Genomic DNA, 26,102 nt, shown 5'->3' with positions numbered 1-26,102 from the left:
GTTGGAGATCGACAGTTATTCAGACCGTATTTAATTAAAGACTCTGAAGAGAAGGTTAAGTTGATTCGCGACAGACTCAAGGTAGCCCAGTCCAGGTAGAAGAGTTATGCGGATACTAAACACAAGGAGATAGTTTACAAAGTCGGAGACATAGCATATCTTCGTGTGTCTCCGCTTCGAGGAGTTAAGCGTTTTGGAGTCAAGGGAAAGCTAGCACCACGTTTTGTGGGACCATATAGAGTATTGGAGCGCATGGGAGAAGTTGCTTACAAGCTGGAATTACCAGATGGATTTTCAGGAGTTCATGATGCTTTCACGTTTCCCAGTTGAAGAAGCGCCACACAGAGATGGCCGATATTCTTCTGAGGGATATAGTGCCACTGGAAGCAATTCAGTTAGACAGTGATTTGACCTATGAAGAGAAGCCAGTCAAGATTCTCGAGTTTTCCAGCCGAGTTACTCGCAGCAAGGTTATCAAGTTTTGCAAAGTTTAGTGGAGCCACCATATCAAGGAGTAAGCCACCTGGGAGCGCGAAGAAGATCTCTGTAGAGACCACCCAAACCTTTTTGCTGACCAACCCGAATCTCAAGGGCGAGATTCATCTTAAGGGGGGTAGGTTTGTAACATCCCAATTTTCAATTTGGATGTTATACATAGATCATCATATGCATATCATGTTTATTCTTGCATTTGGTTGAGATCCTGGAAATCTTAAGCAACTCAAGGACCCAAGGAGAGAGTTGGAGGTTTCAAAAAAATCATATTTGAATTTATTTCAAATTTGAAGAAAGGATCAATTTGATTTTATCATTTGCTCTCCAATTATTGCCAATATTAAAAATAAAAGAGAGAAGATAATATGACTTCTTCAAATTAAGAGAAATTTTGGAGAAAGGATTTTAAAATCAAATTATGATATATTTGGTATGTTATTTGCTATTTTATTTGAATTAGAAAAATATGCATTTTTAAAAATTGCATTTTTAGGCCAGAAAAATGTTCACTTTGTTCTAAATATTTTATTTAGATGGTGAAAATTGTTTTTTTGGCATATTTTAGAATTTTTTTATATTTTATTAGGAATTTTATTTCGGGCGAGATAAATTTTTTTTTAAAAAAAAATCTTTCCGCCCGACTGGGCCGAAGGCCCAGCCGAGCTAGGCCGGCCCGCACCACGCGAGCCACCTCCGCCGCCCGTCCCGAGTCCGGCCGGGACACGGCTGCGCCGCCGTTGCCGACCGGGACTCCGTCCCGAGGCCGACCCCTCCTTCAAGCCACCGCCCCGCTGAGGGAGTCCTGGATTAGGGGGTATCCGGACAGCCGGACTTTATACTTTGGCCGGACTGTTGGACCGTGAAGATACAAGACTCAAGACTTCGTCCCGTGTCCGGAAAGGGACTCTCCTTTGCATGGAAGACAAGCTTGGCAATCCGGATATTATATTTCCTTCTTTGTAACCGACTCCATGTAAACCCTAGCCCTCTCCGGTGTCTATATAAACCGGAGAGTTTAGTCCTTAGAGACACAATCATAATCATCATAGGCTAGTTTTTAGGGTTTAGCCTCTACGATCTCGTGGTAGAACAACTCTTGTAATACCCATATCATCAATATCAATCAAGCAGGAAGTAGGGTTTTACCTCCATTGAGAGGGCCCGAACCTGGGTAAAACATTGTGTCCCTTGCCTCCTGTTACCATCAGCCTTAGATGCACAGATCGGGACCCCCTACCCGAGATCCGCCGGTTTTGACACCGACACCCGCCCCGGGGGCCTTTATATAGCGCGCCGCACCCGCCGCCTCTCCTCAACCCCGTCGCGCCGCCTCCTCCCGTTGTCGCAAGCAGCAGCAGCAGCGCCGCCGCTCGCCACAGCCGCCCGCCGTCGCCCGTGCAGCCCCGCACCACCACCCCGCGACGTCGCCCACCACCGACGCCTGTCACCGGAGCCGCCGGATTCCGCCGCCGCTGTTGACCCATCCCCGCCGTTGACCGGTAATAGACCGATTGTTTTTTTCTTCAGTTTTTCGTTTTTTTTCTTCAGATCGGTTAGTTTCGGTTTACTTATTTAACGAACGTCCGTTCGTTCGTTCATTTTAACGAACGCTTTTCTGTAGATCTGTTCTGTTAGCCAATGTTCGCACCGTAGCTTTTTTTTAGTTTATTTTCGGCCAAGGACCTATCCGTGAATATTTTTATCGCGATTTAGCCTCTAATATTAAAACTAGCATAACTTTTTACTCGTTTATCCAAATTAGATGAAACCAGCGCCTAAATCTTTGTATCATTCTGTTCTTTCTAGTTAACCAACTTGAACATGATTTTGGTACTGTGAAATTTGAGTTTAGTCCAATTAGTAAACGATCTTGTTTCATTCATATTTTGAGTTTCGTTGCTCCGTTTGAATTGAATCTTTTTGCAAACCGCAGCTAATCACTTTTACCTGCTGTTAAGATCTAATTCACATGTTAATATTGCTGTTAGGTTTAACTTATGTTAGTTTAAGCCGTTGTCTTGTTTCGTGTTTGATTTGGATCTTTTCTTGGTTTTTCTCGTGTTTCGATTGAGTGATTGCTTATGTACGCTATTGTTTGTCTATGCTAGATTACCCGGAGTGCGAAGCTTGTTACTACGAATCTCTAGAGTTTGCAGATCGTCAGCAAGGCAAGTTACACTTTGATCATACTCTTTTATACCCAGTTTTTACTATGCATTAGTTTTGCCCCTCAAATATTTGCATGAGTAGGATTGGGAACATGTGGTTTTGGTTGTAGTGCTTGAGGTAGGAACCTAATACCTTTTGATCACCCCGGGAATATACATTATGCTTATTTATTGCTTAGCCATGCTCATAGACGGGGATTGGATCGTGATTCACACAAGGAAGTTTGAGAGTTATTTAATCATGGATAACTTTAAGGTGGCAACTTTAATATACATCTTGGTGGATTGTTGAGGCACCTGGGGAACCCAGTGTTGCCTGGTTTGGGAAATCTCGGAGTACCCATGTGATTATCCTATGGAATGCCACCCATGCCCAAATGGATCATAAGATTATTCATGCTAGAAACTTTCGTGTGTAGCCACAAGCCATTATGGGCTCTCACATAGTTGAGTAAGTTGCGTGAGCTCTTGATGAGGTGGACTAGCAGATGTAGGGGAAAGTAGGTGTACCAGTCCGACGGAGTAGAGAGTTAATGTTTCAGAAAGGCTATGTCTCGATCATCCGATCATGGATGCGGTTGAGTCTTCTGGGGAAAAGTGTGCAACCTCTCCAGAGTGTATAAACTAATCATGGTTAGCCGTGTCCCCAATTATGTACATCTTGAGTATCTAGTACTTGAATCTATTGATGTGATCTCATCACATTACTTTAATTTAATTTAATTGGGTTTAATGATGATATTTTTAATTGGGATTTGAGTTGGGGTTACCTTCTCAAATAATGGGCAACTTGGGAGTAGTTAAATAAATTTATTGCTTTGTTGTAGGAAAAAACTGGCTTTATGCAAAACCATGAAACTTACAGCCTCCACCAGCCAAATATTGCATGTAGATATAGTTCTTGCATTTCATTACTTTAGAGTGTAACTCTGCCAGCATATTCAATGTGTTGACTGAAGGAAATATGCCCTACAGGCAATAATTAAGTTGTTATTTACATTTCCTTATATCATGATAAATGTTTAGTATTTATGCTAGAATTGTATTAACCGGAAACATAATACATGTGTGAATACATAGACAAACAAAGTGTCACTAGTATGCCTCTACTTGACTAGCTCGTTAATCAAAGATGGTTAAGTTTCCTAGCCATAGACATGAGTTGTCATTTGATGAACGGTATCACATCATTAAAGAATGATGTGATTGACTTGACCCATTCCGTTAGCTTAGCAATTGATCATTTAGTATGTTGCTATTGCTTTCTTAATGACTTATACATGTTCCTATGACTATGAGATTATGCAACTTCCGAATACCGGAGGAACACTTTGTGTGCTACCAAACGTCACAACGTAACTGGGTGATTATAAAGGTGCTCTACAGGTGTCTCCAATGGTGTTTGTTGAGTTGGCATAGATCGAGATTAGGATTTGTCACTATGATTGTCGGAGAGGTATCTCTGGGCCCTCTCGGTAATGCACATCACTATAATCCTTGCAAGCAATGTGACTAATGAGTTAGTTACGGGATGATGCATTACGGAATGAGTAAAGAGACTTGCCGGTAACAAGATTGAACTAGGTATTGAGATACCGACGATCGAATCGGGCAAGTAACATACTGATGACAAAGGGAACAACGTATGTTGTTATGCGGTTTGACCGATAAAGATCTTCGTAGAATATGTGGGAGCTAATATGAGCATCCAGGTTCCGCTATTGGTTATTGGCCGAAGACATGTCCCGGTCATGTCTACACAGTTCTCGAACCTGTAGGGTCCGCACGCTTAACGTTCAGTGACGATCAGTATTATGAGTTTATGTGTTTTGATGTACCGAAGGTTGTTCGGAGTCCCAGATGAGATCAGGGACATAACGAGGAGTCTCAAAATGTTTGAGACGTAAATATCGATATATTGGAAGGCTATATTCGGACATCAGAAAGGTTCTGAGTGGTTCGGGTATTTATCGGAGTACCGGAGAGTTACGAGAATTCGCCGGGGAGTATATGGGCCTCATTGGGCTTTAAGGGAGAGAGAGGGGCAGCCTAGGGCAGGCCGTGCGACCCCTCACGTCCTAGTCTGAATTGGACTAGGGGGAGGGGTGGCGCCCACTCCTTCCTTCTCTTCTCTCTTCCCCTTCCTTCTCTCCTACTCCTACTACATGGAAGGGGGTTAATCCTACTCCCGGTGGGTGTAGGACTCCCCAGGGCGCGCCATAGTAGAGGGCCGCCCCCTCCTCCACTCCTTTATATACGGGAGAGGGGGGCACCCCATGAACACACAAGTTGATCATTGATCTTTTAGCTGTGTGCGGTGCCCCCCTCCACCATAATTCTCCTCGGTCAAATCGTAGCGGTGCTTAGGCGAAGCCCTGCATCGGTAGCTTCATCAACACCGTCATCATGCCGTCGTGCTAACGAAAATCTCCCTCGAAGCTCTACTGGATCGTGAGTCCGTGGGATGTCACAAAGCTGAACGTGTGCAGATCGTGGAGGTGCCGTACATTCGGTACTAGGATCGGTTGATCGTGAAGACGTACGACTACATAAACCGCGTTGTCATAACGCTTCCGCTTACGGTCTACAAGGGTACAAGGACGACACTGTCCCATCTCGTTGCTATGCATCACCATGATCTTTGAAATTACTACGTTCCCCAACAGTATCATCCGAGCCAGGTTATGCGTAGATGTTATATGCACGAGTAGAACACAAGTGAGTTGTGGGGATAATAGTCATACTACTTACGAGCATGTCATACTTTGTAGCGACCCGACCCGAATGGATCAAGTCTCTATGCTTAAGTGTCATCCCTGGATCGGTATGCTGACACACACAGTACTCAAGTATTTATAACGGAGGTAAATCACATGTATAAAGTAACGTAAATACTATTACCTCAATCCATAAAGCGGAAGAACAACAAGGTTGTGGATTCCCATCAACACCAAGGGCAAGGTTGAGTGTAGAAATCGTAACCCTAACGTATCACTTACTCAAAACGTTCATATCTGGGGACACGGCTAACCATGATTAGTTTGTACACTCTACAGAGGTTTGCACACTTTTCCCCATAAGACTCGATCTCCACCGTTGGATTTCTCGCACTACATTGTGTTTGAGAAACGGATGACCGAGACACAGTCTTTCAGAAGCGTTAGCACCTTACGATGGGTAGACAGTTACACCTATTTTCCCCTACATATGCTAGTCTACCACTATAAGAGTTCACACGACTTAATCAACTATGCTAGAGCCCATAGTAGCTTGTGGCTGCACACGGAAGTTTCTATCATGAATAATCTCATGATCCCTTTGAGCCTGGGTGGCGGTCCATAGGAGAATCACATGGTACCCAGGGATTTCCAAAAATACAGACAACACTGGGTTCCCTAGGTGCCTCAATCCACCCAGATATGTATTAAAGTTGCCACCTTAAGTTGAACCATTAATTAACAATACTCACATCTGTCATGGATACACTCATCTAGTCCACGTCTACTAGCATAGCATAGAAATATAAGCAAACGTAGAAGTAACTCCCAAAGGTTTGATAATAAACAAGGCAATAGGTTCTACCTCATCTACTTCCCAAAACCCACACGTTAAATCAGATCCTAACCATGCAATTGTTTGAGGATTGATCTAATGCAATAAAACTGGGTAGTAAAGAGGTATGATAAAGTGTTACTTGCCTGTACTGTTGGTGAAGATGATTCGCACTCAACTCCTGATAGTTCTACTCGTCACACTCCGGTCAATCTATCGTAAGCAAGCAATAGTAACCACACATAAGCATTCACTCAAAAGAAATCAAAGAAAAGATCTCGGAAAGCTTTGAAAACAAGCAATTAACTCTTGCAACAGAAAACAATTTCTAACAGTACCAAAATTAATTGAATTTGGCCTTATCAGAAAGTTTTGGTCAAGAGCTTTGATCTGCAAAAAGAATCAACTAAATTGGAGTTATAAAACTCAAGTTACGATCAAACGAAGTTCAAATACTAATTTGTTTGAATTAAAATTTTTAAAACTTTCAAAAACATGTTTAAGTTGATTATCTGGATAGAGGGGATCATGACGAAGAAGTGGGCATTGGTTTCGTTGGATTTGGATAAACGGTGTAAAAGTTGTGAGGGTTTGAAGACTAGGGGCTAATTTGTAAAATAACACTACGGATAGGTCCCTGGCAGAAATTAAAAGTAAAAAGAAAAACCCTATCGAACGAGCGTTCGCTACCGAACGCTAACGAATGAAACTGTTCACTGCTGAACCTAATCTAATGAACATTCACTATTTAGGTCTAACTGAAAAAAACCCGGTTTTAAAACAAAACCTAAGAAAACCAACAACTAAACCGGACCGGGGCGGTTTTATTACCGGTTCGGTGCGGTCCTTCGTCAAAAACCGACGGTGGATCTCCGGCGGCTTCCCGCGGTGGCGGGCGTCGGCGAGGAGCGGGGCGACAGTGGAGTAGCTGGGGAGGGGTGGCGTGGAGTGGCGAGTGCGCTGGTGGCGCCGGCGGTGGTCAGCAGCGACGACGGAGTGCGGGGCAGGGCGGCGGAGCTGCGGCGGCGGTGGCAAGATCTGGCAGGGCGCGATGAACGAGGGAAGAGAGGCGGGGCTGAGGCCTCGGGTTTTTATGGAGGGAGGGCGGCGTGGTGGCTTGCGGGAGGGGGCAGAGGAGGCCGGTGGGGCTCGGCCGTCGAGGTCGGCGGCGGCGTCCTGAGGGCAACGGACTCCTGCGGGAGCTCGGAGACGGCGCGGGGTTGGGCTGCTGCTGGGCTGGGCCAGCTGGCCTGGCACGGAGAGAGAGAGAGATAGAGAGAGAGATAGAGATAGATAGATAGATAGAGAGAGAGAGAGAGCAGTGCTGGGCTTCGGCCTGGCACTGTTCAAAGAGTTTTTTTCTTTTTTTAAACAAATATTCAGAGAACTAAAATAATTAAAAAAAATATATTATATAGGCATATAATATATCAAAATTTTCAGAAAATTATTTTCTACAAGATGAACATTTTTCTAGCATCAAAATAAAATCCACAAAATTTTAAATAAAGCAAAGAGTGCTTCTACTCTAATAAAATCCAATAAGAACATTTTAAAAATACCAAAATTGTTTCAAATTTATTTCTCTCCATTTTTCTACTGTAGGGAATCACTTTACCCTAATTTCCATATATTTTATTTTTGGAGAAAAATAATTTGAATAAAACCCAAATAACTCCCAATTGAAAATAATTTCAAAGGGACTCTAAATTGGATTCTTTTAAACTCCCAACTCATATTCCATATTTTTGAAGAAGTCATTTTATCTTCTCTCATTAAAATCATTGAGTTGCCTAAAGTTTCTGAATTTAAAATATTTCCAAATGAAATTCAAATCTTTTCAAAACCCTTTTCATTTTAAAATGGAAGAAGTCATGTCATCTTCTCTCTAGGGTTTTGTATTTTTAAAGAATTTGAATTCATGGAGATCAGAAAGCAAAGTGAAAGTTTTGGGAAAGTCATATTATTCCCTCTCATTTAACTTTCAAAAAGTTTCGAATTTCACTCAATTTCACAAAAGCAATCAAACAATAAATCATAACTATCTATTTAATATAACATTCCAAAATTTAGAATTTTGGGATGTTACAAACCTACCACCCTTGAAATGAATCTCGTCCTTGAGATTCGGAGAGGCTAGCAAGAAATAGGTTTGGGTAGGGGGTCTTCAAAATCCATCGATCATCACAGGGGGTCTCGGTTGCTACCACCCTTAGAAGCATTGTTACGGTTCCATCAAAATTCATATACTCCATCCTTATTGTTGGCAGTGTCGATCTTCTTAGATCTTCGGGATAATTCCTTCTCTGGGCTCTTCTGGTGGTGCCATAACCTTTTCCTCAATTCTTCTATCTTCTTATCTGGGAAAGGTTATCCCGAGACTGGGTCTCCTTTGCTGACGGGTCTGGCGCCAATACTAAACAACTATCGATATCTCATGGTGGTCAACAATTTATGGTTTCTCCAGAAATGGGTCTGGGTTGAGCCTCACCGTATATCCTACGATTGGCAACAGCGGCCTTGTACAAGGAAAAAAAATACTTATACCATTCTAAGGTTTAAACAATGTTTTGATCATCGTCTCTCTACTATAGGTAAGTCACTCAGATTTACCATCCCATATAGCAAAGTGAATAATAAGAGTAAGTCGGTATGGTGATCAATCCATCCCGCACCCAAATCATTACCTTGTATATGGTTTAGCGAATCTCGTATTCTAACACTCGGTCATCCTCACAATCATTGCAGAATTTCTCTTGTCGACGAACTAAGTTCGGATAAATCCATGGATTCTGCAAGCCAAACGAACATCTATCGTTCCTTCACAACTCTCAGGTTTTGCGTTGCTCCTATAAATCGTCTGTCGATAAAATCGTAACTTCTTCCAGGGTTTTTTCTTCAGCAAGAGTGTGCTTGCTTCTTGGCAAGTCCTGGGGCCTGTGGGTTATGGCCCCATCTCATCACTTGTAATCCTCGAACTCATTATCGGGGCATCTGATCATTACTCCAACATCCAGCTTCCTAGCATTATTAAATCCATCCAATTGTACTATCTTCCGTCCTTCTATTGGTACCAAACTAAGACGTGATTACTCAGACTCATCCTAGAGTTACAATTGCTCCTTATTACCAACATCATACCTCCTTTATATCCAATGATACTTCTTCCCTTCATACTCTTGGGGGTATCCAACATATCGAGATAAAACTCATACTTGTTTAGTCTGAAATCCACTCCGTGGAATATCATTATCCTTTCCAGGGGTCAAATCTCCTCACAGGGTACTACCACCCTTAAAATGCTCCAATCTTCCATAGACCATATTTCTCATATCCTCGAAAATGGTCAAAATCTTTCTTCACAGAGTAACAACTCATAAAAATCCAAATCAGTACCAACGATGATAACTTTATTGATTCTCCAATTACTACAATCTCCTGTATTTCCATTACAGGCCTCAACTCAACACCTCAATAATAAAAATGTTCTCACTACTTCTACTATACTTCTCACAGACTCAACTATTTAGCACAAGTCTCTTTCTCCTTGGGACAATCTCTTGCAAAGTGTCCCGCTTCATTATAGAAGAAACATATTACTTCTGAAAAGTCTCTTGGTTTCCTTGTGATTATATAGCCTCCTTGGGTCCTCGGCTTCCTTTTTGGGCAACTGCCGAAGTAGTGCCCTGACTCCTTGCACCTGAAACAGGTGATATGACTCAGGTCCTTCCTGGAATCCAATCTACTTCTCTTCCTGGATTTTTCCGTTCCAATCAGGGCTTCTATTTCCTGTGGGTCATACTCTACTTCCTCTGGCAGGAATTTTACTAGATCCCCATTCATACACTTCTGGGAGATGTGTCCTTCTTCTCCACATGAATAGCATGACTTGGTGCAGGGTTTAATTGGGTCCTCTTTGGGTGTGTCCTCCACCTCTTCCTTCATCATAGGTTCTTCTACAATTTCCATAAGGTCTCCTTTCATTACTTCTTTCGTCTGTTGTACGATTCCTTGTGCCATGGGGTAAATGTGACACTGAGCAGGGTAGTGGGTAGTTCCTTGACACAAGAAACAAGTAATCTGCCTAGTTGGGCATTCTTCAGCTGGGTGACTTCCTTCCCAATTAGGGCATTCACCCTTGTGCTCCCTATGGATGTGTCCTATTTCTCCACAACGCTTGCATGCACAAGATTTCTTCGTATCATTTCCATAAGGCTTCATTTTCTGGAACACAAGCCGAGACTTTAGCAGAGTCAACTTAAATTCTTCCCAAGTGGTTACTCCTTGCCATCCATTGATGTTTTGGTACATCCTCTACCAGGTAGCAGCACCTCTTTCAAAGCATTGAAGAGCATGCTGGGTCATATCCTTTCTGGCTATAGGGTTATTTTTCATGTGATCCTCCATGTTCTGAATCCATCGGTCCGTCTCCAATTGACTCATCGGTCCAGATAATATGAGCTCATCTCCATTCATCCTCTATTGGGTCCAGGGGTTTTGGGGTGAGATAAGAGAGATAGAGAGGGATACCCACAATACAAACAATAGTTTTGAAAAGGCATTTTATTTTTGTGGCTGTCGGAAAAACATTAAACAAATGACAGCTCACAATCGTCGCGTCTAACGTAAGTATATAACAGGGGTTTGGTCTTCTAAAGGTCAATAACTCTTCAAAGTCGCCAAACTCTTCTTGTTCATGTCTCCGATGGCTTCTTCCGATCATGCTTGTCCTTCTCAAGTTCCTCTGCCAGATCTCTGTTGACGCGAAGTCTCTAGTGACATCCTTTAATATTTCTGGAGTTGCGTTCCAAACTTCTGGGTTTCAACATCCTTGGCATGAGCCATGGTTCTACTATCCTTTAGTTCCTGACAAATCTCCAATATCTCTAGGTTTTAGCTCCTCCAGCTTGGCTACTTTCAGCTTCAGGTTCCTGAGTTCTTTATTGCCTCCTTGTCAAATATGACTTCCTAAAGGTCCCTCTAAAATTCTTCATGTAACACTCCAGATCCTGGCGATGCACCAGCTAAGGTTAAAACTGCATCCTTTGCTGACAGATGCTCCATTAGCCTTCTACCATCCAATCCATCCATGCATTTGCATGGTTAACTCCGCTTGGTGACAATAGCATAAGCGGGCGATAACATCATGGATAGCCGTGTCTATGCCCATGTTACTGCCATGAGCTTTCATTCCATAACTGATATCTCCTGTCTTAGGGTTTTCCTTGGCAAAAACTTCGAGTTCTAATACTCCATGTTCCGGTCTTTCTCCGATACACCTTGATCTCGGGTATTTGACAGCTTCCTTAGTCTGCGAAGTTCCATAAGGGTAGCCTTCATAGGTCATACAAATCTGGAAAATCTTCAAAGCCTTCAAATTCTCCTAGTCTTCGGAGTCTTCAACTGTTGTAGTTTCCATCAGTGTAATGCACGGTAAAAAATCCTCTTTATTCCAAAGTAGTCTTAGTTGTCCGATATATTGTACTTCTTGGAGCGGTCTCATCAGCCGAATCTTCATGTGGTCAAAAGGGGAAAGGGTATAGTCTAACTAAAAGGGAATATTTGAATAAGCTCAGAAGAGAAGAGAGGTTAGAGATCTTTTTGAAAATAAACTAGTAGAGAAAATCTTTCCTATGGGCTTGCCAGTCTCTAGGGTCACGTCCTACAGTCAACATGTGCTCTGATACCATCTTGTAGCGACTCGACCCGAATGGATCAAGTCTCTGTGCTTAAGTGTCATCCCTGGATTGTTATACTGACACACACAGTACTCGAGGATTTATAACCGAGGTAAATCAAATGTATAAAGTAAGGTAAATACTATTACCTCAATCCATAAAGCGGAAGAACAACAAGGTTGTGGATTCCCATCAACACCAACGGCAAGGTTGAGTGTAGAAATCATAACCCTAACGTATCACTTACTCGTGTAAGAAATCCTGCAACATGAGACGTTGCAGCCATGTAGGTCAGTACATTGAAGGTACTGGCAAATTCACACCATAGGATGAATGATGAAAAATAGCTATCACTACATGCATATTTGGCTAGTGGAAAGCTCTAAGTTTATTTTTGCTTAAAGCCAGTTTTTCCCTACAACAAAGGGATAAATTTTATTTAACTATCATGGTGGTTGTTAAACATTGAGAAGGTTCACCCAACTCAATCCCAATTAAGCATCATCATTAAACCCAATCAAAATTAAATTAAGTAACATGATGAGATTCACATGATAATCCAAGAACTAGATACTCAAAACGTCCATAACCGGGGACACGGCTAACCATGATTAGTTTGTACACTCTACAGAGGTTTGCGCACTTTTCCCCACAAGACTCGATCTCCTCCGTTGGATTTCTCACACTACATGGTGTTTGAGAAACGGATGACCGTGACAGAGTCTTTCAGAAGCGTTAGCACCTTACGATGGGTATACAGTTACACCTACTTTTCCCTACATCTGCTAGTCTACCACTGTAAGAGTTCACATGACTTAATCAACTATGCTAGAGCCCATAGTAGCTTGTGGCTGCACACGAAAGTTTCTAGCATGAATAATCTCATGATCCCTTTGAGCCTGGGTGGCTGTCCATAGGAGAATCACACGATACCCCGGGATTTCCAAAAATACAGACAACACTGGGTTCCCTAGGTGCCTCAATCCACCCAAATGTGTATTAAAGTTGCCACCTTAAGTTGAACCATTAATTAAGAATACTCACATCTGTCATGGATACACTCACCCAATCCACGTCTACTACCATAGAATAGCAATATAAGCAAACGTAGAAGTAACTCCAAAAGGTTTGATAATAAACAAGGCAATAGGTTCTACCTCATCTACTTCCCAAAACCGACATGTTAAATCAGATCCTAACCATGCAATTGTTTGAGGATGATCTAATGCAATAAAACTAGGTAGTAAAGAGGTATGATCAAAGTGTTACTTGCCTGTACTGTTGATGAAGATGATTTGCACTCAAATCCTGATAGTTCTACTTGTCACACTCCGATCAATCTATCGTAAGCAAGCAATAGTAACCACACATAAGCATTCACTCAAAAGAAATCGAAGAAAAGATCTCAGAAAGCTTTGAAAACAAGCAATTAACTCTTGTAACAGAAAACAATTTCTAACATTACCAAAATTAAGTTAATTTGGCCTTATCAGAAAGTTTAGGTCAAGAGCTTCGATTTGCAAAAAGAATCAACTAAATTGGAGTTATAAAACTCAAGTTACGATCAAACGAAGTTCAAATACTAAACTGTTTGAATTCAAAATTTTAAAACTTTCAAAAACATGTTTAAGTTGATTATCTGGATAGAGGGGATCATGACGAAGAAGTGGGCGTTGGTTTCATTTGATTTGGATAAATGGTGTAAAAGTTGTGAGGGTTTGAAGACTAGGTGCTAATCTGTAAAATAACACTACGGATCGGTCCCTGACAGAAACTAAAATTAAAAAGAAAAACCGTATCGAACAAGCTTTCGCTACAGAATGCTAACGAATGAAACTGTTCTCTGCTGAACCTAATCTAATGAACATTCACTATTTAGATCTAACTGAAAAAAACCTGTTTTAAAACAAATCCTAAGAAAACCAACAACTAAACCGGACCGGGGCAGTTTTATTACCGGTTCGGTGCGGTCCTTCATCAAAAATCGGCGATGGATCTCCGGCGGCTTCCCGCGGTGGCGGGCGTCGGCGAGGAGCGGGGCGATGGCTGCGGGCATCGGCGGCGATGGTGGAGTAGCTGGGGAGGGGCGGCGTGGAGCGGCGAGTGCGCTAGTGGCGCCGACGGTGGTCAGCATCGACGGCGGAGTGCGGCGCAGGGCGGCGGAGCTGCAGCGGCGGTGGCAAGATTAGGCGGGGCACGGCGAACAAGGGGAGAGAGGCGGGGCAGGGGCCTCGGGTTTTTATGGAAGGAGGGCGGCGTGGTGGCCTGCGGGAGGGGGCAGAGGAGGTCGGGGCGGGCACGATTGTCGAGGTTGGCGGTGGCGTCGTGAGGGCAACGGACTCCCGCGGGAGCTTGGAGACAGCGCGGGGCTGGGCTGCTGCTGGGCTGGGCCGGCTGGCCTGGCGCGGAGAGAGAGAGAGAGAGAGAGAGAGAGCAGTGCTGGGCTTCGGCCTGGCACTTTTCGAAGAGTTGTTTTTTTAACAAATATTCAGAGAACTAAAATAATAAAAACAAAATAAGTAAAAATATTATTTAGGCATATAATATATCAAAATTTTTAGAAAATTATTTCCTACAAGATGAACATTTTTCTAGCATCAAAATAAAATCCACTAAATTTTAAATAAAGCAAAGAGTGCTACTGCTCTAATAAAATCCAATAATTTTTTTTAAAATACCAAAATGGTTTCAAATTTATTTCTCTCCATTTTTCTACTGTAGGGAATCATTTTACCCTAATTTCCATATATTTCATTTTTGGAGAAAAATAATTTGAATAAAACCCAAATAACTCCCAATTGAAAATAATTTCAAAGGGACTCTAAATTGGATTCTTTTAAACTCCCAACTCATATTTCATATGTTTGAAGAAGTCATTTTATCTTCTCTCATGAAAATCATTGAGTTGCCTAAAGTTTCTGAATTTAAAATATTTCCAAATGAAATTCAAATCTTTTCAAAACCCTTTTCATTTTTAAATGGAAGAAGTCATGTCATCTTCTCTCTAGGGTTTTGTATTTTAAAGAATTTGAATCCATGGAGATCAGAAAGCAAAGTGAAAGTTTTGGGAAAGTCATATTATTCCCTCTCATTTAACTTTCAAAAAGTCTCGAATTTCACTCAATTTCACACAAGCAATCAAACAATCAGTCATAACTATCTATTTAATATAACATTCGAAAATTTAGAATTTTGGGATGTTACATACTTTGATTCGGCGGCATTGTTGGATGAAGCGGCCCGGACGGACATTACGCGTACGCTTATGCGAGATTGGTTCTACCAACGTGCTTCGCACACAGGTGGCTGGCGGGTGTCAGTTTCTCCAACTTTATTTGAATCGAGTGTGGCTACTCCCGGTCCTTGTTGAAGGTTAAAACAACACATACTTGACAAAAAATCGTTGTGGTTTTGATGCGTAGGTAAGAACGGTTCTTGCTAAGCCTGTAGCAGCCACGTAAAACTTGCAACAACAAAGTAGAGGACGTCTAACTTGTTTTTGCAGGGCATGTTGTGATGTGATATGGTCAAGACGTGATGAGATATAAGTTGTTGTATGAGATGATCATGTTTTTTGAAGTTATCGGCAACTGGCAGAAGCCTTATGGTTGTCTCTTTATTGCATAAGATGCAAGCACCAAATGATTGCTTTACTTTATCGTTATGAGATAGCAATAGTTGCAAGAGCAATAATTGGCGAGACGACCATGTGACGACACATCGATATAGATCAAGATGATGGAGATCATGGTGTCATGCCGGTGACGATGGAGATCATGACGATGCTTTGGAGATGGAGATCAAAGGCACAATATGATGATGGCTATATCATGTCACATATTTTTATCGCATGTGATGTTTATCTTTTATATATCTTATTTTGCTTGGATTGAAGGTAGCATTATAAGATGATCTCTCACTAAATTTCAAGGTACAAGTGTTCTCCCTGAGTATGCACTGTTGCCAAAGTTCGTCGTGCCAAGACACCATGTGATAATCGGGTGTGATAAGCTCTACGTTCACATACAACGGGTGCAAGCCAGTTTTGCACACGCAGAAATACTCGTCTTAAACTTGACGAGCCTAGCATATGCAGATATGGCCTCGGAACACTGAGACCGAAAGGTCGAGCGTGAATCATATAGTAGATATGATCAACATAGTGATGTTCAACATTGAAAACTACTCCATTTCATGTGATGATCGGACATGGTTTAATTGATATGGATCACGTGATCACTTAGATGATTAGAGGGATGTCTACCTAAGTGGGAGTTCTTAAGTAATATGATTAATTTAACTTTAATTTATCATGAACTTAGTCCTGGTAGTATTTTGCAAATAATGTTGTAGATCAATAGCTCGCGTTGTTGCTTCCCTATGTTTTATATGTGTTCCTGGAGAAAACTAAGTTGAAAGATGATAGTAGCAATGATGCGGACTGGGTGACAGACCTATTGTAGGAGCAGATGCAGATGTTATGAACGTTTGGCTAGCTCAATATGATGTCTACTTGATAGTTTAGTGCACCATGCTTAACGGCTTAGAATCGGGACTTCAAAGACGTTTTGAACATCATGGACCATATGAGATGTTCCAGGAGTTGAAGTTAATATTTCAAGAAAATACCCGAGTTGAGAGATATGAAGTCTCCAACAAGTTCTATAGCTAAAAAGATGGAGGAGAATTTCTCAACTAGTGAACATGTGCTCAGAATGTCTAGGTACTACAATCACTTGAATCAAGTGGGAGTTAATCTTCCAGATAAGATAGTGATTGACAGAGTTCTGTAGTCACCATCACCAAGTTACTAGAACTTCGTGATGAACTATAGTATGCAAGGGATGACGAAAATGATTCCCAAGCTCTTCACGATGTTGAAATCGACGAAGGTAGAAATCAAGAAAGAGCATCAGGTGTTGATGATTGACAAGACCACTAGTTTCAAGAAAAAGGGAAAGAAAGGGAACTTCAAGTAGAATGACAAGCAAGTTGTCACTCCCATGAAGAAGCCAAAAGCTAGACCAAAGCCTGAAACTGAGTGCTTCTACTGCAAAGGAAATGGTCACTGGAAGCGGAAATGCCCTGACTATTTGCTGAATAAGAAGGATGGCAAAGTGAACAAGGGTATATTTGATATACAGGTTATTAATGTGTACCTTACTAGTGTTTTTAGTAGCCCCTAGGTATTTGATACTTGTTTGGTTGCTAAGATTAGTAACTCGAAACAGGAGTTATAGAATAAACAGAGACTAGTTGAGGGTGACGTAACGATGTGTGTTGGAAGTGGTTCCAAGATTGATATGATCATCATTGCAAACTCCCTATACTTTTGAGATTATTGTTGAACCTAAATAAATGTTATTTGGTGTTTGCCTTGAGCATAAATATGATTAGATTATATTTATTGCGATACGATTATTCATCTAAGACAGAGAATAAATTGTTATTCTGTTTACATGAATAAAACCTTCTATGGTCATACACCCAATGTTGATGGTTTATTGAATCTTGATCGTAGTGATACATATATTCATAATATTGATGCCAAAAGATGCAACGTTGATAATGATAATGCAACATATTTGTGGCACTGCCATTTGGGTCATATCGGTGTAAAGCGCATGAAGAAACTCCATAAAGATGGACTTTTGGAATCACTTGACTATGAATCATTTGATGCTTGCGAACTGTGCCTTATGGGCAAGATGACTAAAACTCCGTTCTCAGGAACAATGGAACGAGCTAGTGACTTATTGGAAATAATACATAGCGATGTATGTGGTACAATGAGTGTTGATGCTCGTGGCGGGTATCGTTATTTTCTGACCTTCACAGATGGTTTGAGCAGATATGAGTATATCTACTTAATGAAACACAAATCTGAAACATTTGGAAAATTCAAAGAATTTTAGAGTGAAGTGGAGAATCATCGTAACAAGAAAATAAAGTTTCTATGATCTGATCGTAGAGGAGAATATTTGAGTTACGAGTTTGGCCTTCATTTAAAACAACGTGGAATAGTTTCACAGCGCACGCCACATGGAACACTGTAGCGTAATGGTGTGACCGAACATCGTAACCACACTTTATTAGATATGATGCGATCTATGATGTATCTTACCGATTTACCACTATCATTTTGGGGTTATGCATTAGAGACAACTGCATTCACTTTAAATAGGGCACCATCAAAATCCGTTGAGACGACGCCTTATGAACTGCGGTTTGGCAAGAAACCAAAGTTGTCGTTTCTTAAAGTTTGGGGCTGCGATGCTTATGTGAAAAAGTTTCAACCTGATAAGCTCGAACCCAAATCGGAGAAGTGCGTCTTCATAGAATACCCAAAGGTAACTGTTGGGTACACCTTCTATCACAGATCCGAAGGCAAGATATTCGTTGCTAAGATGGATCCTTTCTAGAGAAGGAGTTTCTCTCGAAAGAAGTGAGTGGGAGGACAGTAGAGCTTGATAAGGTAATTGTACCTTCTCCCGAATTGGAAAGTTGTTCATCACAGAAACCAGTTCCATTGATTCCTACACCAATTAGTGAGGAAGCTAATTATGATGATCATGAAACTTTTGATTAAGTTACTACAGAACCTCATAGGTTTTCCAAAGTACAGTCCGCACCAGAGTGGTATGGTAATCCTGTTCTGGAAGTCAAGTTACTAGACCATGATGAACCTACAAACTATGAGGAAGCGATGATGAGCCTAGCTTCCACGAAATGGCTTGAAGGTCATGAAATCTGAGATGGGATCCATGTATGAGAACAAACTATGGACTTTGGTGGACTTGCTTGATGATCGACAAGCCATAGAAAATAAATGGATGTTCAAGAGGAAGACATACGCTGATAGTAGTGTTACTATCTAAAAAGCTCGACTTGTTGCAAAAAGTTTTTCGACAAGTTGATGATGTTGAATACGATGAGATTTTCTCACTCGTATCGATGCTTAAGTCTATCCGAATCATGTTAGCAATTGCCACATTTTATGAAATCTGGCAAATGGATGTCAAAACTGCATTCCTTAATGGATTTATTAAAGAAGAATTGTATATGATGCAGCCAGAAGGTTTTGTCAATCCTAAAGGTGCTAACAAAGTGTGCAAGCTCCAATGATCCATCTATGGACTGGTGCAAGCATCTCAGAGTTGGAATATACACTTTGATGAGTTGATCAAAGCATATAATTTTATACAAACTTGCGGTGAAGCCTGTATTTACAGGAAAGTGAGTGGGAGGACTACAACCTTTCTGATAAGTATATGTGAATGACATGTTGTTGATCAGAAATAATGTAGAATTTTCTGGAAAGCATAAAAGGAGTGTTTGAAAGGAGTTTTTCAAAGAAAGACCTCGGTGAAGCTGCTTACACATTGAGTATCAAGATCTATAGAGATAGATCAAGACACTTGATAAGATTTTTCAATGAGTACAAACCTTGATAAGATTTTGAAGTATTTCAAAATGGAACGGTCAAAGAAGGAGTTCTTGCCTATGTTGTAAGGTGTGAAGTTGAGTAAGACTCAAAACCCGACCGTGGCAGAAAATAGAAAGAGAATGAAAAGTCATTCCCTATGCCTCAGTCATAGGTTCTATAAAGTATGCTATGCTGTGTACCAGACCTATTGTATACCTTGCTCTGAGTTTGGCAAGGGAGTACAATTTTGATCTAGGAGTAGATCACTGGACAACGGTCAAGAATATCCTTAGTGAGGACTAAGGAAATGTTTCTCGATTATGGAGGTGATAAAAGAGTTCATCGTAAAGAGTTACATTGGTGCAAGCTTTTACACCGATCCAGATGACTCTAAGTCTCAATCTGGATACATATTGAAAGTGGGAGCAATTAGCTAGAGTAGCTCCGTGCAAAGCATTGTAGACATAGAATATTTGCAAAATACATACGGCTCTGAATGTGACAGACCTGTTGACTAAACTTCTCTCACGAGCAAAACATGATCATACCTTAGTACTCTTTGGGTGTTAATCACATAGCGATGTGAACTAGATTATTGACTCTAGTAAACCCTTCGGGTGTTGGTCACATGACGATGTGAACTATGGGTGTTAATCACATACAGATGTGAATATTGGTGTTAAATCACATGGTGATGTGAACTAGATTATTGACTCTAGTGCAAGTGGGAGACTGAAGGAAATATGCCCTAGAGGCAATAATAAAGTTGTTATTTATATTTCCTTATATCATGATAAATGTTTGTTATTCATGCTAGAATTGTATTAACCGGAAACATAATACATGTGTGAATACATAGACAAACAAAGTGTCACTAGTATGCCTCTACTTGACTAGCTCGTTAATCAAAGATAATTAAGTTTCCTAGCCATAGACATGAGTTGTCATTTAATGAATGGGATGACATCATTAAAGAATGATGTGATTGACTTGACCCATTCCGTTAGCTTAGCACTTGATCATTTAGTATGTTACTATTGCTTTCTTCATGACTTATACATGTTCCTATGACTGAAATTATGCAACTTCCGAATACCGGAGGAACACTTTGTGTGCTAACAAATGTCACAACATAACTGGGTAATTATAAAGGTGCTCTACAGGTGTCTCCAATGGTGTTTGTTGAGTTGGCATAGATCGAGATTAGGATTTGTCACTCCATTTGTCGGAGAGGTACCTCTGGGCCCTCTTGGTAATGCACATCACTATAAGCCTTGCAAGCACTGTGACTAATGGGTTAGTTACGGCATGATGCATTACAGAACGAGTAAAGAGACTTGCCGGTAACGAGATTGAACTAGGTGTTGAGATACCGACGATTGAATCTCGGGCAAGTAACATACCGATGACAAAGGGAAAACATATGTTGTTATGCGGTTTGACTGATAAAGATCTTCGTAGAATATGTGGGAGCCAATATGAGCATCCAGGTTGAGCTATTTGTTATTGGCCGGAGACATGTCTCAGTCATGTCTACATGGTTCTCGAACCCGTAGGGTCCGCACGCTTAACGTTCGGTGATGATCGGTATTATGAATTTATGTGTTTTGATGTACCGAAGGTTGTTCGGAGTCCCGGATGAGATCAGGGACATGCCGAGGAGTCTCGAAATGTTCAAGATGTAAAGATCGATATATTGGAAGGCTATATTCGGACATCGGAAAGGTTCTGAGTGGTTCGGGTATCTATCGGAGTACCGGAGAGTTACGTGAAGTCGCCAAGGAGTATATGGGCCTTATTGGGCTTTAAGGGAGATAGAGAGGGGTAGCCTAGGGCAGGCCGCACCCCCAAGGCCTAGTCCGAATTGGGCTAGGGCGAGGGGCGGCGCCCCCTCCTTCCTTCTCTTCTCTCTTCCCCTTCCTTCTCTCCTACTCCTACTACATGGAAGGGGGGGGGGGATCCTACTCCCGGTGGGAGTAGGACTCCCCAGGGTGCGCGATAGTATAGGGCCGCCCCCTCCTCCACTCCTTTGTATACGGGGGAGGGGGGCACCCCATGAACATACAAGTTGATCATTGATCTTTTAGCCGTGTGCGGTGCCCCCCTCCACCATATTGTAGCGGTGCTTAGGTGAAGCCCTACATCGGTAGCTTCATCAACACCGTCATGCTGACGGAACTCTCCTTTGAAGCTCTACTAGATCGTGAGTTCATGGGATGTCACCGAGCTGAAGGTGTGCAGATCGCGAAGGTGACGTAGGTTCGGTACTAGGATCAGTCGATCGTGAATACGTACAACTACATCAACCGCATTGTTATAATGCTTCCACTTACGGTCTACGAGGGTACGTGGACGACACTCTCCCCTCTCATTGCTATGCATCACCATGATCTTGCGTGTTTGTAGGATTTTTTTTTGAAATTACTACGTTCCCCAACACTGACCTACATGGCTGCAACATATCATGTTGCAGACTACTCAGACGACGAATAAGGTGCGATAGGTCATTGTTTTGCACTCAGCTATGCCGTTGGAGTTGATGGACTCATTTACCTTCGAAGCTTCTGCAGTTATCTAGTTAGATGGCCTTTAGCGATGATATTTTTGTGTAATCATACTCTTTATGAGGACTCGATGTAATAAGTGTGTGATTGAAACTCTGTTATAATTCCTGGAGTACTGTGCGTGTCAGCATTACCGATCCAGGGATGACACTGATGCACAGAGACTTGACCGTTTGAGGCCTGGCCGCTACAACAGGTACATCCTCACAAATACCGATGGGTATAGCAGTTGATTTATCAGCCATTTACAAAGAGATTTCAGTGGTGTCAACTTATTCAATTCAAGTCTATGATATAAAGATAAAGGCATAACACTAACATCGGCTCCAAGATCACATAAAGCAGTTTTAACATTGTTTCTTTTAATGGAGCAAGGTATAGTAGGTTTTCCTGTATCTCCTAATTTCTTTGGTATTCCACCCTTAAAGTATAATTAGCAAGCATGGTGGAAATTTCAGCTTCCGGCATCTTTCTTTTACTTGTAACGATCTCTTTCATATACATACGCAAAAAGACAGGTCTAAGCATTTCAACAAAGCGTTCAAAATCCTCATCATCCCTTTTCTAGGAAGGTTTAGGAGGAAAGGGCATGGGTTTTTGAACCCATAGTTCTCTTTCTTTACCATGTTTCCTAGCAATGAAGTCGCTATTATCATAACATTGATTCTTAGGTTGTGTGTTATCAAGATCAACAGCAGGTTCTACCTCCACATCGTTATCATTACTAGGTGGAGCATCAACATGAACATCATCATTAACATTAGCACTAGGTTCTTGTTCATTACCAGATTGTGTTTCAGCATCAGAAATAGAAATATCATTTGGATTCTCTGGTGTATCTATAACAGGTTCACTAGAAGCATGCAAAGTCCTATCACCTTTCTTTTTCCTTTTAGAAGGACTAGGTGCATCAGTATTAATTCTTTGAGAATCTTTCTCAATTCTCTTAGAATGGCCCTCAGGATACAAAGGTTCCTGGGTCATTTTACCTCCTCTAGTCATAACCCTAACAACATTATCATTGTTCTTACTATTCAACTCATTCAACAAATCATTCTGAGCTTTGAGAACTTGTTCTACTTGAGTTTTCACCATGGAAGCATGCTAACTAAGAATCTTAAGATCATTAACAGTTCTACTCATATAATCACCCAAGCAGTCAAGCATATCAGCATTACGTTTCAATTGCCTACTAACATAAACATTGAAATTTTGTTGTTTAACAATAAAGTTATCAAACTCATCCAAGCATTGACTAGCAGACTTATTATGAGGAATATCACCTTTATCAAATCTATACAGAGAGTTTACCTCTACTACCTGTGTCGGGTTATCAAGACCATGTATTTCTTCAATAGGTGGTAAATTCTTAACATCGTCAGCTTTAATACCTTTTTCTTTCATAGATTTCTTTGCCTCTTGCATATCTTCAGGACTGAGAAATAGAATACCTCTTTTCTTCGGAGTTGGCTTAGGAGTTGGTTCAGGAAGAGTCCAATCATTATCATTACTCAATATATTATTCAATAGCAATTGATCTTGCTTAATAGTTCATTCCGTGAAAACACAACCAACACAACTATCTAGGTGGTCCCTAGAAGCATCGGTTAGTCCATTATAAAAGATATCAAGTATTTCATTTTTCTTGAGAGGATGATCAGGCAAAGCATTAAGTAATTGCATATGCCTCCCCCAAAGCTTGTGGGAGACTCTCTTCTTCAATTTGCACAAAGTTAAATATTTCCTTTAAAGCAACTTGTTTCTTACGGGCAGGGAAATATTTTTGAGAGAAGTAGTAAATCATATCCTAGGGACTAGAACACAACCAGGAGGAAGAGAATTAAAACCTAACTTGGCATCACCCTTTAACGCGAAAGTAAACAACTTAAGAATATAGTAATAGCGAATTTTTTACTCATGAGCAAATAGGGTGGCTATATCATTCAATTTAGTAAGATGTCCCACAACAGTTTCAGATTCATAACCATGAGAAGGATCGGATTAAACCAATGTAATTAACTTAGGATCGACAGATAATTCATAATCCTTATCAGTAACAAATATAGGTGAAGTAGCAAACTTAGGATCATATTGCAGTCTAGCATTCAAAGATTTTTCTTTCAACTTGCATAATAATTTCTTAAGATCATCTCTATCCAGCAAGAAAGTCCCTAGCTACCTCTCCCTCCATAATATAACCCTCAGGAAGAATAAACAATTCATATGTAGGAGAGCTAGGTTTAACAGGTGTCTCAAAGTGTTCAGTTTCAATAATTTCATCAGTTTCAGAAATATCATCATCTTTAGCATAATCAATAGTTCTAACTCTAGCAAGGTGTTCATCAAGTAATTTACCCAGTGGCACAGTTTTATCAAGCAAAGTAGTAGCATTATAAGCATCATACATAGTAGAAATAGCATCACCAATAACACGCGACATATCAGAATCAATAGCAGGTGTAGGTGTCGCAAGGTTACTCAAAACAAAAGGTGAATCAAGTGCAGAGCTAGATGGCAGTTCCCTACATCCCCTCGTAGTAGAGGGAAAAATCTTGGTTCTGGTAATGTTTTAGATTCCTCATAGTGATCAAAAGATGTAAATCCCAAGTGACTCAGAGAATAGAGCTATGCTCCCGGCAACAGCGGCAGAAAAAGGTCTTGATAACCCACAAGTATAGGGGATCGCAACCGTATTGATTCGACACAAGGGGTGCCAAAGAATATTCTCAAGTATTAGCAGCTGAGTTGTCAATTCAACCATACCTGAAAGACTTAATATCTCCAGCAAAGTGTTTAGTAGCAAAGTAATATGGAAGTAACAATAACTGTGGAAAAAGTAATAGCAGTTTTGTAGTGATTGTAACAGCAGTAGCACCGAAAGTAACTTGGCAAGGATCAATATGTGAAAAGCTCATAGGCAATGGATTGGCAATGATAATTGTGTCAGATGATATTCATCACGTAGCAGTTATACCTAGGGTGACACAGAACTAGCTCCAATTCATCAATATAATGTAGGCATGTATTCCGTATATAGTCATACATGCTTATGGAAAAGAACTTGCATGACATCTTTTGTCGTATCCTTCTGTGGCAGCGGGGTCCTAATGGAAACTAAGGGATATTAAGGCCTCCTTTTAATAGAGAACCGGACCAAAGCATTAGCACTTAGTGAATACATGAACTCCTCAAACTACAGCAATCACCGAAAAGAATGCCAATTATTGTCACCTTGGGGTATGCAGATCATAACTCATAATACGTGTCTACAACTTGCAAGATAGGATCAAGAACACAAATATATTCATGAAAACATAATAGGTTCAGATCTGAAATCATGGCACTCGGGCCCTAGTGACAAGCATTAAGCATAGCAAAGCCATATCAACATCAATCTCAGAACATAGTGGATACTAGGGATCAAACCCTAACAAAACTAACTCGATTACATGATACTCATCCAACCCATCATCGTCCAGCAAGCCTACGATGGAATTACTCAGGCACGATGGTGAGGATCATGAAATTGGTGTTGGAGAAAGGTTGGTAATGATGATGGCAACGAATCCCCCTCTCCGGAGCCCCGAACGGACTCCAAATCAGCCCTCCCGACGAAGAACAGGAGGTGGCGGCGGCTCCTTATCGTAAAACACGATGAATCCTTCTCTCTGATTTTCTCTCTCTCCGGATGTGAATATATAGAGTTGGAATTAGGGTTGGAGGAGGTCCTGGGGGCCCACAAGCCACCTGGGTGCGCCCTGGGGGAGGGGGGGGGGTCGGGGGCGCCCCAAGGCTTTTGGCCAATGGGTGGACCCCCTCTGGTTGATTCTTTCGCGAGTATTTTTTATATATTCCAAAAATATTCTTTGTAAAATTTTAGGTCATTCTGAGAACTCTTATTTCTGCACAAAAATAACACCATGGCAATTCTGCTAGAAACAACATCAGTCTGGGTTAGTTCCATTCAAATCATGCAAATTAGAGTCCAAAACAAGGGCAAAAGAGTTCGGAAAAGTAGATACGATGGAGACGTATCACACGCACACTTTTGTTTCTGGATGGATATTCTGTTTTTCTCAAATACTCGTTCCACAACCTGATCAAGAGAAAACCACCTTTACTTGCCCTTTTGGAACTTATGCTTATAGACATATGCCTTTTGGTTTATGAATGCACTTGCTACCTTTCAAGGATGTATGACTGCTATATTCTCTGATTT

This window comes from Triticum dicoccoides, chromosome 6B, assembly GCF_002162155.2.
Source record: "Triticum dicoccoides isolate Atlit2015 ecotype Zavitan chromosome 6B, WEW_v2.0, whole genome shotgun sequence".
NCBI lineage: Eukaryota > Viridiplantae > Streptophyta > Magnoliopsida > Poales > Poaceae > Triticum > Triticum dicoccoides.
The sequence above is the reverse complement of the archived record's forward strand: the minus strand, read 5'-3'. Positions refer to the sequence as shown.